Source organism: Neoarius graeffei, chromosome 16 (assembly GCF_027579695.1).
Source record: "Neoarius graeffei isolate fNeoGra1 chromosome 16, fNeoGra1.pri, whole genome shotgun sequence".
Lineage (NCBI taxonomy): Eukaryota > Metazoa > Chordata > Actinopteri > Siluriformes > Ariidae > Neoarius > Neoarius graeffei.
The window spans coordinates 59,355,271-59,372,823 of record NC_083584.1 but is presented as its reverse complement, the minus strand read 5'-3'; the positions used below and the strand labels follow the sequence as shown (position 1 = coordinate 59,372,823).

General features: G+C 43.4%; 2 non-coding genes across 2 annotated transcripts; both read right to left on the bottom strand.

Annotated features, from left to right (window-relative positions):
- Window positions 1–13,436: 13,436 nt before the first annotated feature.
- Window positions 13,437–13,509, bottom strand: trnav-aac (transfer RNA valine (anticodon AAC)). Its single transcript has one exon. It is a non-coding gene; the product is annotated as a tRNA-Val (tRNA).
- Window positions 13,510–13,899: 390 nt separating this feature from the next.
- Window positions 13,900–13,972, bottom strand: trnav-aac (transfer RNA valine (anticodon AAC)). The gene has a single exon. It is a non-coding gene; the product is annotated as a tRNA-Val (tRNA).
- Between the last annotated feature and the right edge of the window lie 3,581 nt (window positions 13,973–17,553).

Here is a 17,553-nt window from a genome sequence, read left to right as displayed (position 1 = left end):
TCACTTTCCACATTTGATATGTTGTCTATGTTCTATTGTGAATACAATATCAGTTTTTGAGATTTGTAAATTATTGCATTCCGTTTTTATTTACAATTTGTACTTTGTCCCAACTTTTTTGGACTCAGGGTTGTACAAAAATTACAAAATTACAAAGATGAAAAGTCATTCAACTCAAAAATGGAGGCACAAAATGAAGTCAACCCCACCCACATAGGAGGAGGGGCTAGATCAGGTCTGAGTCCAAACCTGGACTTTTCGATAGGCCGTGAGGATCACTGGACTGGACCTAGGTGATGCCCACTTCATGAAACGACTCATAACAAATACAAAAACACAAACACATCTAGAAGCCCTGAACAGAAACCAATCTAACCAAGGAAGGTTGAGAAATGTTCATTATTAAATGAAAATATTATATATACTTCCCCTCAGAAGAATAGCCACCTTAATGTGGTGGAGGGGCTTGGGTGTCCCAGTGATCCTGGGAGCTGTGTTGTCAGGGGCATTAGCCCCTGGTAGGGTTTCACAAGACAAATTGGTTCCAGTGGAGGGGCCAGACGAAGAGCGAGTCAAGACCCCGATGAAACGACAAGAAAGGAGCTGCAACACCTCGCCCGGGAGCAGGAAACCGGGGCCTCCTCCTTGAGCCAGAGCTGGGAGGGGAGCAAGCCGGTGAGTGTTTGGTGGCCAGGCCTTGGCCCATGGGGCCCAGCCAGGTACAGCCCGAAGAAATTACATAGAGCTGCTGCCATGTGGGCTCACCCATGTAGGCATGTCGTCATGTGGGCAAGGACAGGCACCGGGGTCGGGTGCATTGTGAGCTGGGTGGCAGGCAAAGGCAGGACCCTGGGTGTGCTGATCGTCAGCAGTGAAGACAAGTGAGTGGGACATGGAACGTCACCTCTCTGGCAGGGAAGGAACCGGAGCTAGTGTGGGAGGTGGAGCGGTACCAACTAGATATAGTTGGGCTCGCCTCCACACATAGCACCGGTTCTGAAACTAAACTCCTGGAGTGGGGGTGGACTGTCCTTTTCCGGTGTTGCCCAGGGTGAGAGGCACTGGGCAGGTGTGGGGATACTCACGAGCCCCCAGCTGAGCGCCGCTGTGTTGGAGTTCTCTCTGGAGAACAAGAGGGTTGCCTCTATGTGACTGCAAGTTACTTAGAGGAAAACTGTGACTGTTGTTTTTGCTTATGCACAAAACAGCAATGCAGAGTATTTGGCCTTCTTGGAGTCACTGGGTGGTGTCCTGGAAGGGGTGCCGACTGGGGATAGTTCTCCTGGGGGACTTCAATGCTCACATGGGCAATGATGGAGAAACCTGGACGGGGGTGATTGGGAGGAACGGCCTTCCTGATCTAAATCCGAGTGGTGTTTGTTGTTGGACTTCTGTGCTCGTCATGGATTTGCCATAACAAACACCATGTTCAAACACAAGGTAGTTCATAAGTGTACCTGGTACAGAACATCTTAGGCCAAAGATCAATGATTGACTTTGTGGGCGTATCATCAGATCTACGGCTGTATGTCTTGGACACTCGGGTGAAGAGAGGAGCAGAGCTGTCAACTAATCACCACCTGGTGGTGAATTGGATCAGATGGTGGGGGAGGCTGCTGGACAGACCTGGCAAACCCAAGCGAGTAATGAGGGTGAACTGGGAATGTCTGGCAGAGTCCTCTGTTCGTGAGGGCTTCAATTCCCACCTCTGGAAAAGGTTTTCATGCATCCCAGGGGAGGTTGGGGACATGGAATCCAAATGGACCATGTTCAAAGCCTCCATTGTAGAGGTGGCTGGTAGGAGCTGTGGCCAAAAGGTCATCAGTACCTGTCATGGCGGTAACCTAAGAACCCGCTGGTGGGCACCAGTGATGAAAGGAGCCATCAAGCTGAAGAAAGAGGCCTTTTGGGCTTGGTTAGCCCAGGGGTCCCTTGAGGCAGCAAGCAGATACCGGGAGGCCAAAAGGGCTGCAGCTTTGGCACTTGCTGAAACAAAAACCTGGGTGTGTGAGGAGTTCAGGGAGGCCATGGAGAAGGACTTTCAGTTGGGCTCAAGGAAGTTCTGGCAAACTGTTTGGTGACTTAGGAAAGGGAAGCAGGGCTTGCCTCAGGCTGTGTGCAGCTGGGGAGGATAACTGCTGACCCAAACTGGGGATATTGTCGGGTGGTGGAATGAGCACTTTGAGGAACTCCTGAACCCATCCTACACATCCTCCATGGAGGAGGTGGAGTCTGAGGACTCGTGGGAAGCTTCATCCATATCTCTGACAGAGATCACTGAGGCAGTCAAGAAGCTCCTTGGTGGCAAGATGCCAGGGGTGGATGAAATTTGCCCTGAGATGCTGACATGCTTGTCCTGGCTGACACACTTGTCTTGGCTGACACGCCTCTTCAATGTTGTGTGGAGGTCGGGTACAGTGCCTGTGGAGTGGCAGACCAGGGTGGTGGTTCCTCTTTTCAAAAAGGGGGACTAGAGACTGTGCTCCAATTATAGGGGTATCACACTGCTCAGCCTCCCCGGGAAAGTTTATTCCAGAGTGCTGGAAAGGAGGCTCTGACTGATTGTTGAACCTCAAATTCAGGAGAAGCAATGCAGATTCTGTCCTGGCCATGTAACAGTGGACCAGCTCTTTAGCCTGGCAGGGTTGTTGGGGGATTCATGGGAGTATGACCAGCCAGTCTACATGTGTTTTGTAGATTGGGAAAAGGCTTATGACCGTGTCCCCCAGAGGCTCTTGTGGAAGGCACTGTGGGAGTATGGGGTATCGGGGCCATTGCTACGAGCCATCCAGTCCTTGTACAACAAAAATGTGAGCTGTGTCCAAATTCTCCACACAAAGTCAAACACGTTCTCGGTGGGTGTTGAACTCCACCAAGGCTGCCCCTTGTCACCAATCCTGTTTGTGATATTTATGGATGGGATCTCAAGGAACAGCTGGGGTGAGGAGGGTGTCCGGTTTGGGAACCTCAGAATTGCATCTTTGCTCTTTGCAGATGATGTGGTTCTGTTGGCTTCTTCAGAGTGTGACCTTCAGCAAGCACTGGGATGGTTTGCAGCCGAGAGTGAAGTGGCTGGGACGAGAGTCAGCACCTCCAAGTCTGAGGCCATGGTTCTCTGCCAGAAAATGGTGGAGTGTTCCCTCTGGGTTGGGAATGAGTTGCTGCTCCAAGTAAAGGAGTTCAAGTATCTTGAGGTCTTGTCCATGAGTGATGGTAAAATGGAACATGAGATGGACAGGCGGATTAGGGCAGTGTCAGCAGTAATGTGGGTGTTGTACTGGTCCATTGTGGTAAGAGGGAGCTGAGCCAGAAGGCAAAGCTTTCGATTTACCAGTCAATCTACGTTGCAACCCTCACCTATGGTCATGAGCTTTGGGGAGTTACCAAAAGGATGAGATCATGGATACAAGCGGCTGAAATGAGCTTTCTCTGTAGGGTGGCTGGGCTCACCCTTAGAGATAGGGTGAGGAGCTCAGACATCTGGAGGGATCTCAGAGCAGAGCTGCTGCTCCTTCATGTCGAGAGGAGTCAGCTGAGATGGTTTGGGCATCTGATTAGGATGCCTCCTGGGTGCCTTCCTTTGGAGGTTTTCCGGGCACACCCAACTGGGAGGAAACCTTGGGGTAGACCCATAATACGCTGGAGAGATTATATAGCTCATCTGGCCTGGGAGCACCTTGGGATCCCCCAGGAGGAACTGGAAAGTGTTGCTGGGGAGAGGGACACCTGGAATACCCTGTTTAGCCAGCTGCCATCGCGACCCAACTTTGGATAAGCAGAAGAAAATGGACAGATGGATAGATGGATTACATATATCTTCATTTTATTGTAACATTCTTGAGCTAATTCAATCAGAAAACACCAAAAAGTTCATATTCACTCTGTCGATGAGTCTTTTATCTAGAGGCATAATAATATGGAGAAGATTTTGTGCCAAATATTAAAGCAAGTACAGTATATTACCAAGAGGAAAGACATGAATTTCACTACACAACCCATGTTGCTTTGAGGACAAGGGACAATGTGACACACTCACTTGCTCTCACTTGATTTGTTTTAAGAAATAAAGGCTGACCTATAGTAGAGTAGATAGCCTAGTAGTAGAGTAGCCAATCAAAGCACACCATTGCTCATATCCAGTGAATGTGGATAGAATAAAACAGTTATTCCACTCAATCTCGTCATACATGGCCTATCAGCTCATATACGGCTCAATTTTTTGGAATAACTGTTAAGTATGTATTTAGTTGAGATATACACTGTCTTGACCACCATAGCCAATGAAGCTGAATGAAGTGGCTATAAAGTCATGAAAGTAATGATAGAACCTTGCTTCTTCTAGATTTTATTTTCTCATCTTTGCATCTATCGCAATTCCATTGTGATCTGACTTGTGCATTAACAGCATTCTAGGAAAATGTCTAGTGTCTGGGCTCTTCTTTAATTTCAAAGACTTACCGAATTTACATCTGTTCACAAATAAATTATTTCCTCATTGTTCACAATCTGCAGTGATAGCGATTGTCAGAATGCACAAATTGCCTACAGGAAATGACCCAGTAAATCGAAAAAGAAGTACGATAAACAATCACACCTCCCTCTCTCTCTCTCTCTCTCTGTGTGCGTGTGTGTGTGGGTTGGGGTGGCAGTGTGTGTAATCATGCATGCTGAACACTAATTGGCTCTTCAGAGGCATATGGTGTATAAGAAAGAAAGCACAAGTATGTTTTCCCTGTCTGATTTCTTACAAAACCTGTTCTGCTGTAAAGGACATTTATTTATTTATTTATTTATTTATTACTGGCATAGTCTGGGTCCATTTAGTGTGAAGCATCGGTGCAAATCAATAGAAAGTTTTTTCTGATTAACCTTCATTCATATGATGAAACATGTCTGTCTGAACGGGTGTGGTCCCCGCCCACATCCACAGGGCACAAGGGATCGCTGAATGGTTTGATGATGAGGAAAAATCATATACCATGGGCATCACAGTCACCAGATCTCAGCCCAGTCAAACCCAACCAACAGATCGGACCTGCCGGAGTGCTCTCCAGCACCATCATCATCATCATCATCATCATCATCAAAATACCCACTGAGGGAATATCTTTTGGAAGAACAGTCTTCATCCTTCTAGTCCAGTTCCAGAGACTTGTAGAATCAATAACAAAGCAGAAGCTCAATGGTGGTCCAACACCTACTAAGACACTTTATGCTTATTTTTTCCTTTAATTTTATCCTTTAATTTGTCATCCTGTTTTTTTCAGGATTCCTGTTCTTATTGAAGGAAACCAAAATGAAGGCCTCAGAAACAATATAAATGGTACTTCGTAATACCAGTAATTATAGGATCTCGATGACAAGTGCACATGTAAGAGCAGGAGCCTTAGTAATGTTCTTGTTCCAGTCATGTTGTTACTTAGCTTGTTATCACCCATGTGAAGTAGAAGAAGAGAGACAGCAGAGATGATTTTAGAGGACAAATTGTGTCTGTTACATTAAAATCCTAATTAATTGTTCAGTCTCTCAGCCATATCCTGCTCTCCAAGTTATCTTCTTCTAAATTACATTTGCAGTTAATGGTTGATTGTCACAGAGTCTGTCTTTGTGTAACAGCTGACATAACACCAAGCACCTTGTGCTTATGGTTTGGTTTATGAGTTTGTCCTGCCTCCGCCCCCTTGTCCTGCCAAAGGTTTCCCGAATGCATGCACCTATTCCTTGTTACTCCTTGATCGGTTTGTCTGTCTACATATATACAGTATCCTGCTGTTTCTTGTTCTGGCATGGAGCATTAATGTCTTTGTTTTTTGTTTGTCTTCATTGTTAAATCTTTCTGCCTGTGTTTTGACCCCTGCTATGTATTCTAACTATGATTCCTGGATTGTGCACAATTAATCTGGAAATGTGTTTTGTGCCACTGACTTAAGGAAAGAAAGAGAATTCGTTATAATGCCAATGATAACTGCACAGATTTTTGTGCTCTCCCCCAGGACTCCTTACTGTCTTCTGTTCCAACCCCACACGCTGAGAAACTCGATGGTATTTCACAGCCCATTAGCCTTGGAGCTTGGGGTGTTTGATGGTGTGTACCACTAAAATGCAGTGTCTATTAATAGAAAGCAAAATGGAGATTCAACTGGAATTTTTAACTCATATAAGAAGGAAGTTTGGCTGACTCAAATGGCATTGTCAGAGCCTGGTAAAAACATGAGTACAAGGTGCAATCAAAAAGTTCTGGGATTGTTCCTGTTGCAGACAAACAGAGTTCGAGAAGATCATGCTGCCTGACCTTACCTGTACATGCACCAAGAGCTAGCAGTAACTCTCACGAGTCAGTATACCGCGTGACAACATTGGGACCTGTTCTACATACATTTTCATGACAACGTGCATGTGTGCATTTGTGATTGTATGATGAACCAGACATCAAATTATGTGTCAAACTTGGGCAATCAACAACAGAGACCCTGGAAATGCTTCTGCAAGGCAACTGTAAAGAAGCACTGAGCTGGCTGAGGTGTTTTTAGTGGCATTCATGCATCAAGAAGGGTAGAACATTGTCCTCCAATGACATCCTACTCCTCTTGAAGCGCAAATACCACTCAAAACACCTTGACCATTTCATGCTTCATTGCCACAGTCTTGTTGAAGCATTTCCAGGGTTGATGATCACAAATCCATATGTGGACACTGTCACAAAAACATATTGACAGCTCGATGTTATGCAATATACTGACTCATGAGAGTTACTGCTCGCTCCTACAGCACATGCATTGCCTTGGTTTGCCATAGAAACAGTCCTGGAACTTTTTACTCGCATATCTTAATCAGACAGGTCTTTGGTATAGTGGTCCATGAGGCACTTGATTGTTACCTCCTTCTGTCTGATATGTTTGAGGCAGTAGGATGCCCATGTCTTGGTTTCAGAATCCATAAGAGGGGATGAAGTTGAAAAGTATACTGTTCAGGCCATGATGTTGCTGCCACTCCACCCGAGAACACTAACACAGTTTTGTCTCAAATCAAGGAATTGCTGCAATTACAGGGCACGATTCATCCTGGGGGGTCGAAATGTTATGAAATGACTCGGTTGATGATCAGCTGATTTTCCCCTGTCCCATAAAGTTGTGAGATCCAAGCAAAGATGGGTCATAGTTCACCACTTTGGCCAAACTTTGTGAGAGATTTTTCAGTCAGTGCAAAAAGAACATTTCTCAGTGGGAGATTTCAAAGAATTTAGGTTTTTCACCTTTTACTGTACAATATGTAATATTGTGAAAAGATTCAAGAATCTGGACAAATCTCAGTCCGTGTAGAGCAAGGCCAGAAACTGCTGTTGAATGTGAGTGACCTTCAAGCCCTCAGACAGCATTGCATAAAAAAACCATTATGCTACTGTGATAAATATAGCCACATGGGTTTGAAAGTACATTGGAAAACCATTGTCACTTAACACAGTCTGCTGCTGCATCAAGAAACATGACCTGAAACTATTACGCAAGGAGAAACCCTACATCACTTCCATGCAGAAACACTGCTCAGTTCTGTGGAACTGACCTCATCTCAGAAGGACTGAATGGCAGTGGAGATGTGTGCTGTGGTCAGATGAGTTCACATTTCAGCATGTTTTCAGGAAAAAACAGACATCAAGTTCTCCATGCCAAAAACGAGATGGGCCATCCAGACTGTTCCCAGAGAAAGGTGCAAATCCAAGATCTGTCAATAATATCCCAACTTTTCCAGAAATGGGGTTTATATCTAAATCTGCATCCAGATATTGATAAAGCTGCTTTGTGACAATGTCCATCATTTAAAGCACTGTTGAATATAGATTAAATAGAATTGAAGATTGCACATGGATCCCTGGTTCTATGGACAGGGATACAGTGGAGGACAAGATGCTTGGCTTGACCCAGAAAGTCCCGAAGATGACTGTGTTCTTAGGTTGACCTTTAACCACAGGAGGTCATGGTCACAAGGAAATTAATACATGGCAAGACTCCACGAACTCTGCAGTAACCTGCCCTGATGGCTCTCCACTTCAAAGTACAGTTACTATATATACAGTACATACAGTAACCATCCATTACCTGGCATGTTATGAGTTAACTTTCTTGTCTCGAACTCCGTTACCTAATGTGTGCACCTGTTACGTATTCATCCCTTGATTTGTTTGTCTTTATATACTCTCATACGCTTTTGTTTCAGTTTACTGTGTTACTGTTTATGATTACAGGTAGGTCTATGATTATTCTGTCTGCCTGTATTATTAATAAACTCCTGCTGTTTCATTACCATGATCCCTGGGTTTCCCATAAAAATAAAGAATGTGTCCATGTTACACACTGGAGTCCTGCTTCTTTGAATAGAACTCTCTATTTATCTCTGTATACCTACAGTGGTGCTTGAAAGTTTGTGAACCCCTTAGAATTTTCTATATTTCTGCATAAATATGACCTAAAACATCATTAGATTTTCACACAAGTCCTTAAAGTAGATAAAAAGAACCCAGTTAAACAAATGAGACAAAAATATGATACTTTGTCATTTATTTATTGAGGAAAATGATCCAATATTACATATCTGTGAGTGGCAAAAGTATGTGAACCTTTGCTTTCAGTATCTGGTGTGACCCCCTTGTGCAGCAATAACTGCAACTAAATGTTTCCGGTAACTGTTGATCAGTCCTGCACACTGGCTTGGAGGAATTTTAGCCCATTCCTCTGTACAGAACAGCTTCATCTCTGGGATGTTGGTGGATTTCCTCACATGAACTGCTCGCTTCAGGCCCTTCCACAACATTTCCATTGGATTAAGGTCAGGACTTTGACTTGGCCATTCCAAAACATTCGCTTCATTCTTCTTTAACCATTCTTTGGTAGAATGACTTATGTGCTTAGGGTCCTTGTCTTGCTGCATGACCCACCTTCTCTTGAGAGATTCAGTTCATGTACAGATGTCCTGACATTTTCCTTTAGAATTCGCTGGTATAATTCAGAATTCATTGTTCCATCAATGATGGCAAGCCATCCTGGCCCAGATGTAGCAAAACAGGCCCAAACCATGATACTACCACTACCATATTTCATAGATGGGATAAGGTTCTTATGCTGGAATGCAGTGTTTTCCTTTCTCCAAACATAACGCTTCTCATTTAAACCAAAAAGTTCTATTTTGGTCTCATCCGTCCACAAAACATTTTTCCAATAGGCTTCTGGCTTGTCCACGTGATCTTTAGCAAACTGCAGATGAGCAGCAATGTTCTTTTTGGAGAGCAGTGGCTTTCTCCTTGCAACCCTGCCATGCACACCATTGTTGTTCAGTGTTCTCCTGATGGTGGACTCATGAACATTAACATTAGCCAATGTGAGAGAGGCCTTCAGTTGCTTAGAAGTTACCCTGGGGTCCTTTGTGACCTCACTGACTATTACACGCCTTGCTCTTGGAGTGATCTTTGTTGGTCGACCACTCCTGTGGAGGGTAACAATGGTCTTGAATTTCCTCCATTTGTCCACATTCTGTCTGTCTGTGGATTGGTGGAGTCCAAACTCTTTCGAGATGGTTGTGTAGCCTTTTCCAGCCTGATGAGCATCAACAATGCTTTTTCTGAGGTCCTCAGAAATCTCCTTTGTTCGTTTCGTGATACACTTCCACAAACATGTGTTGTGAAGATCAGGCTTTGATAGATCCCTGTTCTTTAAATAAAACAGGGTGCCCACTCACACCTGATTGTCATCCCATTGATTGAAAATACCTGATTCTAATTTCACCTTCAAATTAACTGCTAATCCTGGAGGTTCACATACTTTTGCCACTCAAAGATATGTAATATTGGATGATTTTCCTCAATAAATAAATGACCAAGTATAATATTTTGTCTCATTTGTTTAACTGGGTTCTCTTTATCTACTTTTAGGACTTGTGTGAAAATCTGATGATGTTTTAGGTCATATTTATGCAGAAATATAGAACATTCTAAAGGGTTCACAAACTTTCAAGCACCACTGTATATGTACAATTTAGTAAAAGGGAAAATACATCCATTTGATGATTAAAGGAAGGTAATTTGGTTTAAAAAATTATACCAATAACAGTTAAGTTAATACACACTCACCAGCCACTTTAGTAGGAATTTGTTCTTGGTTCTAAGATCCCTGTTCTTGGCTGCAGGAGTGGAACCCAATGTGTTCTTCTGCTGTTACATGCTGAGATGCTTTTCTGCTCACCACGGTTGTAAAGAATGATTATATGAGTTACTATGTCCTTCCTAGCAGCTCAAACCACCTCAAATCTGGCCATTTTCCTCTGACCTCTCTTATCAACAAGGTGTTTGTTTCCACTCTCAGAACTGTCACTCATTCAGTGTTTTTTGTTTTCCGCACCATTCTGTGTAAACTCTAGAGACCGTTGTGTGTGGAAACCCCAGGAGATCAGCAGTTTCTGAAATACTCAAACCGGTCCATCTGGCTCAAACCAACACCCACGCCACAGTGAAAGAAAGTCACACTTTGAGATCACAGTTTTTCCCATTCTGATGTTTGAACATTGTGGACATTAACTGAAGCTCTTGATTTGTATCTGTATGATTTTATGCACTGTGCTGCTGTCGAGGGATCGGCTGATTAGAGAACTGCATCAAACAGCAGGTGGACGGGTGGGTGCTCCTAATAAAGTGGCCGGTAAGTATATTTATTCAAATGGATCATATTTAATGGATCATATTTAAAACTGATCCTGTTTCCTGGATTTGCACTGATTTCAGTTTATATTATTTTCCAGAGTTGACTGAGTCGGAGTGTACAATGTAGACAATCATGTGTATGTGTTGTGTCTGTGTCACAAAGTGTTTGAGCTATAAGAAACTGCTGGGCTGGACTATCCGATTCTATTTCAGCCTTAATCTTCTGAAAAAGGGATGTGTCATTCCTGTGTACCAGATGTACCATTGAGGAAGGAGGATTACTCTATTTCTGGCCCTCACTATGACTGTGTTAGCAAAGTGTGTCTGGTTAAATATTCATTGCATCATTTTCAACTGAACAACTCCTATAAGTGGGACACGCACACACACATATACAGTACATACATATGCACTCTGACATTTCCTACCTTTCATGGACTCAGGTTTCATTTTAGATTCAAATTGCTGTACTTATTTTCCATCGGTCTCAAACTCCTCAATAACAAATGTGCCACATGCAGGTGGACACTCTGACGGGAGAATGAACTGCTGCAGACTTGGAATGGCTACAAGAGTATCGCGATGCTTCACATTTATTCTTTATCTTTTATTACTCACATGATTTACCGTTTATAGCCTGCGATGGTCTGGCGTCCCATCCAGAGTGTATTCCTGCTTAATGCCCAGTGTTCCAGGCAGAGACTCCAGATCCACCAATGGCCCTGACCAAGATAAAGTGGTTACTGAAGAAGTCCTTTTTTCAATATTTTTATATTAAACTTCTAAAATACATTTGGTATTTATCTGCTTCAAAACAGACAGATAGTTATGGAGATGGAGATGCATTAAAACCTCACGCAACAGGAGTCAAATTCACGCAAATTCCCAGAACAAACTATTCCTGAACCACAGCATCATTCCAGTGTCATCATTTATGAATAATGTTGTATAATTTAAATCCACAGTGCACTCAGTCACTTTACATTACACCCTTCAATACACACAAATTACTTTGTTCAAGAAAACGTTCTGTGCACAGAGTTTGGAGTGGAATTAGAAATTACTTACTTTTCCAGACTCTGGACTCATATTGTGGCCTGTGTGAACTAAGAAGAAGAACAACAACAACGACAACTTTATTCATCACACATACACTTGTGAAATTCCTCTCTGGATTTAACCCATCCAAAGCAGTGAACACACACATGAGCAATGGGCACACACACACATACCTGTACCCAGAGCAGTAGGCAGCCATGCTACAGTGCCCGGTGAGCAATTGGGGGTTAGGTGCCTTGCTCAAGGGCACCTCAGCCCAAGACTGTCCCATATTAACCTAACCTGCATGTCTTTGGACCTGCCTGATCCATCCTGATGACCTGTCTGGCTGGAGTCTCATCACATTGCTCCTGTGGAGGACGGCCCCATATGGACAGTCGAAAGTCGCACTCTGGACACTTACAGTAATGCTTTTATGTCTGAGGATGACAGTTAACTTGCTAACTTTAGGGCTGCAGTTGTCATGAACAGTTTTGCACTCGAGTCTCCATCAATGAACAGTTTATAACGTCAACAAAACAGACCTCATGTTAAAACTATAATGAATTTCCTGGTTACACAGTTATACTTTGTGATTCTATAGGACACAGTTATAGAAGAGAGTTATTTGCACTACCGTTCAAAAGTTTGGGGGTCACCCAGACAATTTTGTGTTTTCCATGAAAAGTCACACTTTTATTTACCACCATAAGTTGTAAAATGAATAGAAAATCTAGTCAAGACATTTTTCTGGCCATTTTGAGCATTTAATCGACCCCACAAATGTGATGCTCCAGAAACTCAATCTACTCAAAGGAAGGTCAGTTTTATAGCTTCTCTAAAGAGCTCAACTGTTTTCAGCTGTGCTAACATGATTGTACAAGGGTTTTCTAATCCTCCATTAGCCTTCTGAGGCAATGAGCAAACACATTGTACCATTAGAACACTGGAGTGAGAGTTGCTGGAAATGGGCCTCTATACACCTATGGAGATATTGCACCAAAAACCAGACATTTGCAGCTAGAATAGTCATTTACCACATTATAGAGTGCATTTCTGATTAGTTTAAAGTGATCTTCATTGAAAAGAACAGTGCTTTTCTTTCAAAAATAACGACATTTCAAAGTGACCCCAGACTTTTGAACGGTAGTGTATAATCATGCTATCTGGTATCACCCAGATGAGGATGGGTTACATTTGAGTCTGGTTCCTCTCGAGGTTTCTTCCTCATGTTGTCTGAGGGAGTTTTTCGTCGCCACAGGCTTACTCATCGGGGATAGATTCGGGATAAAATTAGTTAATGTTTAAAGTCTTTAATTTTCTGTAAAGCTGCTTTGTGACAATGCCTATTATTAAAAACGCTATACAAATAAACTTGACTTGACAAAATAAACACAACGATGCTTCTGGTGGACAGTATATTGTCTGTTATATTGGCAGGGATTTTTTTTTTCTTATTTAAAATGGAATCTATAAAATGGAGAAAAGCCCAAACTAACAGATCAGTTCAAAATGACTTCGATGTAGAGGCAAAATTTAAAACTTCTCCTCAGAATTGTGTAACTTCTCCCTCTAGTGGTCAGAATGTATAATATCTTCTTTCTTTCATTCTGTTCAGTTTTTCAGGTGCAGATGAAACATGAAACATCATCCTGATCATGAAGGTTTGGAATAAAAACTCTTCTTGAAGTGAATAAGGGAAATAAATAATTGATGTTCCTGCCCGGTTTCGAACCGAGGACCTTTCGCGTGTTAGGCGAACGTGATAACCACTACACTACAGGAACTGAGTAATCATGCTAAGGTGTGATTAATTACCCACAGCGGTTGAACGTCAGGCTGCCCAATTACTGGTTATAATTAGTTCTATAATCAGATCTTTGATTAAAAACATGTCCATAGCAACGTTTGTTACTCAGAAACAGACCACAGAATGCCAGAACAAGAAGTAACAGAACCGGAGTAACTGGCCAATCAGAATCGAGTATTCAACAACGCTGTAGAATAAAGTGCAACTCATTGTTCGAATTGTGTAACCCCTCCCTCTAGTGGTCAGAATGTATAATATCTGCTTTCTTTCATTCAATTCAGTGTTTCTCACGTGCTGATTAAATATAACTCGAATGAGGGCAATGAAATTAAAACTATCTCGGAAAGGAATTAAATAAACATCTCCATGTTCCCGCCCGGTTTCGAACCGAGGACCTTTCGCGTGTTAAGCGAACGTGATAACCACTACACTACGGGAACTGCCACGGCAAGGGGTTACTTAAATACTACTATTACTACTCTACTACTATTAATACTAATTAATAACTATAGAACCCATATATTTTCACTGAATAGAATGGGTTAAGACTGACTCAAGTGAGTCCAGGATGTGATGTTACTATTTGTTGATTACGGAGTTTTTATGATTTGTGCCACTGACATTAAATGTGTCTATTTGGATCTTTCCATTTTGTTGCTTGGTGAAGAGCATCAAATTGATGCTTTACCGCCACCTACTGGTGTGGCATGAGTGCTCAAACAGGCCACTATGCAGAGCAAATGGACCCAATGGAAAGTTCCAGATTTGAAAGTAAATACAAGTATCTTCTGAGTCACATCTTTCAACCCCAGCAGACCAGGAGGTTCACAAGGGGTAAGAAATTACGAGTTCCAAACTGAGCACCAACTCCGAGCTTTCTGCTTGCTTTCCAAGTGATGTTCAGCTAGCATTACGTTACTTTATGGCTTAGCCTGTAATTCATCTCATCATCTCTAGCCACTTTATCCTTCTACAGGGTCGCAGGCAAGCTGGAGCCTATCCCAGCTGACTACAGGCGAAAGGCGGGGTACACCCTGGACAAGTCGCCAGGTCATCACAGGGCTGATACATAGACACAGACAACCATTCACACTCACACCTACGGTCAATTTAGAGTCACCAGTTAACCTAACCTGCATGTTTTTGGACTGTAGGGGAAACCAGAGCAAACCCACACAGAGAACATGCAAACTCCGCACAGAAAGGCCCTCGTCAGCCACAGGGCTCAAACCCAGATCTTCTTGCTGTGAGGCAACAGCGCTAACCACTACACCACCATGCCACCTAGCTTGTTATTATAATCTCATCCCATCTCATTATCTCTAGCCGCTTTATCCTGTTCTACAGGGTCGCAGGCAAGCTGGAGCCTATCCCAGCTGACTATGGGCGAAAGGCGGGGTACACCCTGGACAAGTCGCCAGGTCATCACAGGGCTGATACATAGACAACCATTCACACCTACGGTCAATTTAGAGTCACCAGTTAACCTAACCTGCATGTCTTTGGACTGTGGGGGAAACCAGAGCAAACCCACGCGGGGGAAATGCAAACTCCGCACAGAAAGGCCCTCGCTGGCCACGGGGCTCAAACCCAGACCTTCTTGCTGTGAGGCAACAGCGTTAACCACTGTGCCACCTAGCCTGTAATTATAATCCTTAATTATTATTTTATTTGATTATCTCAACATTGATGCTTCAAATTGTCCTCTTCTTCTTAGTTTCTCTTTGCTTTCTGGTTTCCAGACTGGTAACATCTCTTTAATTGGAAAAGTGTGACAATTCAGAATAAACTGTGGGTGGTAAAAGAGAGCAACTGGACTTGCTTGAAGATTCTTGAAAACGTTTCACCTCTCATCTGAAAGGCTTCTTCAGTTCTGTCTGACTAATAGGGAGTATCGGGTATTTATCCTCTCATGGATGAAAAGCAATCCTAAGGTGTCGTTGATCATTGGTGTGAGCGAGGAGTTAAAGAAGCCATTTTTTCAACCTGGAACGGCCATCACTGAACAGAGGTGGTGGTCTAAGACACCATTTATCAGCCACCTACAATGCAGTTCTTAGCACACTTCCCAGATAACTGAATGCACACCAAAACCCAGCTGTTTTCAATGACTCACAGGAGGACAGAGAGAACCAACAATCCATTGATCACCCCAATGACTCTCTAGGCCGTTCACACCCAGCCCCCAGTGACCCACACCAACAGGATGACTCAATGACACCTTAGGATTGCTTTTCATCCATGAGAGGATAAATACCTGATACTCCCTATTAGTCAGACAGAACTGAAGAAGCCTTTTGGATGAGAGGTGAAACGTCTTCAAGAATCTTCAAGCAAGTCCAGCTGCTCTCTTTTACCACCCACAGTTTACTATGACCTGGATGACTGAGAATCTTCACAGACAATTCAGAATAAACCTACACGAGTCCCGCACACAAGCAAGAGAGCGAGATAGTTATGAACCCTTGTGACTATTTTGATACCCAGCATCCACTAGGTTTGAAGGAATCTGCTGTGATGGTGGTCCGGAACAAAAGGAGACCAGGAGAACATCTCAGTGAGGTTTTCCCTACAGTGTTTCAGCAAAAACAAAGCATCCTAACCGTTATCCAGGTTGAGCTTTGAGTCAAAAAGTTTGAAAAATGTTTTAAACTTTTAAGTCAATAGTATTGCTGTTACATCAAGTTACATCGTGACACGTATATTTTGCAATGAATACTGTATTTGTTGTGATACCACAGCACTGGTGAATTCCTGAATCTGTTTGTTTGGTAGGTGTTCATTAATTTTGTATCATGTTTTTTTATCTCCTTTCTATCACAACTCATTTATAGGGACTTGTATGGATGGCACTGCTCATAATCTAAGACTAAAAATAAACAGATGTTTAAGATCATGTTGGTATTCAACAAACAAAAAACCATCAGCATCTGCAACAGTCAGGATGTTTTCTGCCATGGGAAAGTCTTCCTTTTTCTCAGGGAACATGACTGGATGGTTTGTGTCTCATTAACAGAGGGAATGACTGTTTATAGCTGCTATAATGTATGTAAGTGATAATAGCTAACTTATCTCAAGGATAACCCATTAAATGTAAATCGTGATGTTTTGTTCTTTAGTAAATTAAAAATAATAAATTCTGGCAATCGGTGTTGTAGTGGTTAGCACTGTCGCCTCACAGCAAGAAGGTTCCAGGTTCATGCCCAGTGGCTGACGGGGGCCTTTCTGTGTGGAGTTTGCATGTTCTCCTCGTGTCTACGTGGGTTTTGTCCGGGTGCTCTGGTTTCCCCCACAGTCCAAAGACATGCAGGTTAGGCTAATTGGTGGCTCTAAATTGACCGTAGGTGTGAATGTGAGTGTGAATGATTGTGTGTCTCTATTGAGGTATTTCACTCACGTGACCAAGTCATGTGATGCTGCCATTTTGGACGGCACGGCTCGAATCAGTTTGAATGCGAGGAAGGCGACAAACAAAAAACATAAAGGAAAAAGGAGCGAGATGCAGAAAACACCTTCACTATCCAGCGACGTAGGGCATTTACAGGGTGAGCAGAGGGAGAGGTATTTGCAAAAATTGAGGTTAGCAGGCTTAGAGAATGACATTTACCTGCTTCCACCAGGATTGTTCACTGACAGCTAAGATTTGTTCACATTTTCATTTACTTTCAGTCCTCAGGATAAACAAAATGTTATTAAATGTCATTGAAATAACTTCTTAGTCTGTTGAGACATGGCCCGTTATAAGTTTTTCCTTTACTGTATTTACTAGTTTACTGAGCGCGCTCCAGGGCTCGCTGGCCGGCTAGCTAGCGCTCCGGGGCTCGCTGGCCGGCTAGCTAGCGCTCCGGGGCTCGCTGGCCGGCTAGCTAGCGCTCCGGGGCTGGCTGGCCGGCTAGCTAGCGCTCCGGGGCTGGCTGGCCGGCTAGCTAGCGCTCCGGGGCTGGCTGGCCGGCTAGCTAGCGCTCCGGGGCTGGCTGGCCGGCTAGCTAGCGCTCCGGGGCTGGCTGGCCGGCTAGCTAGC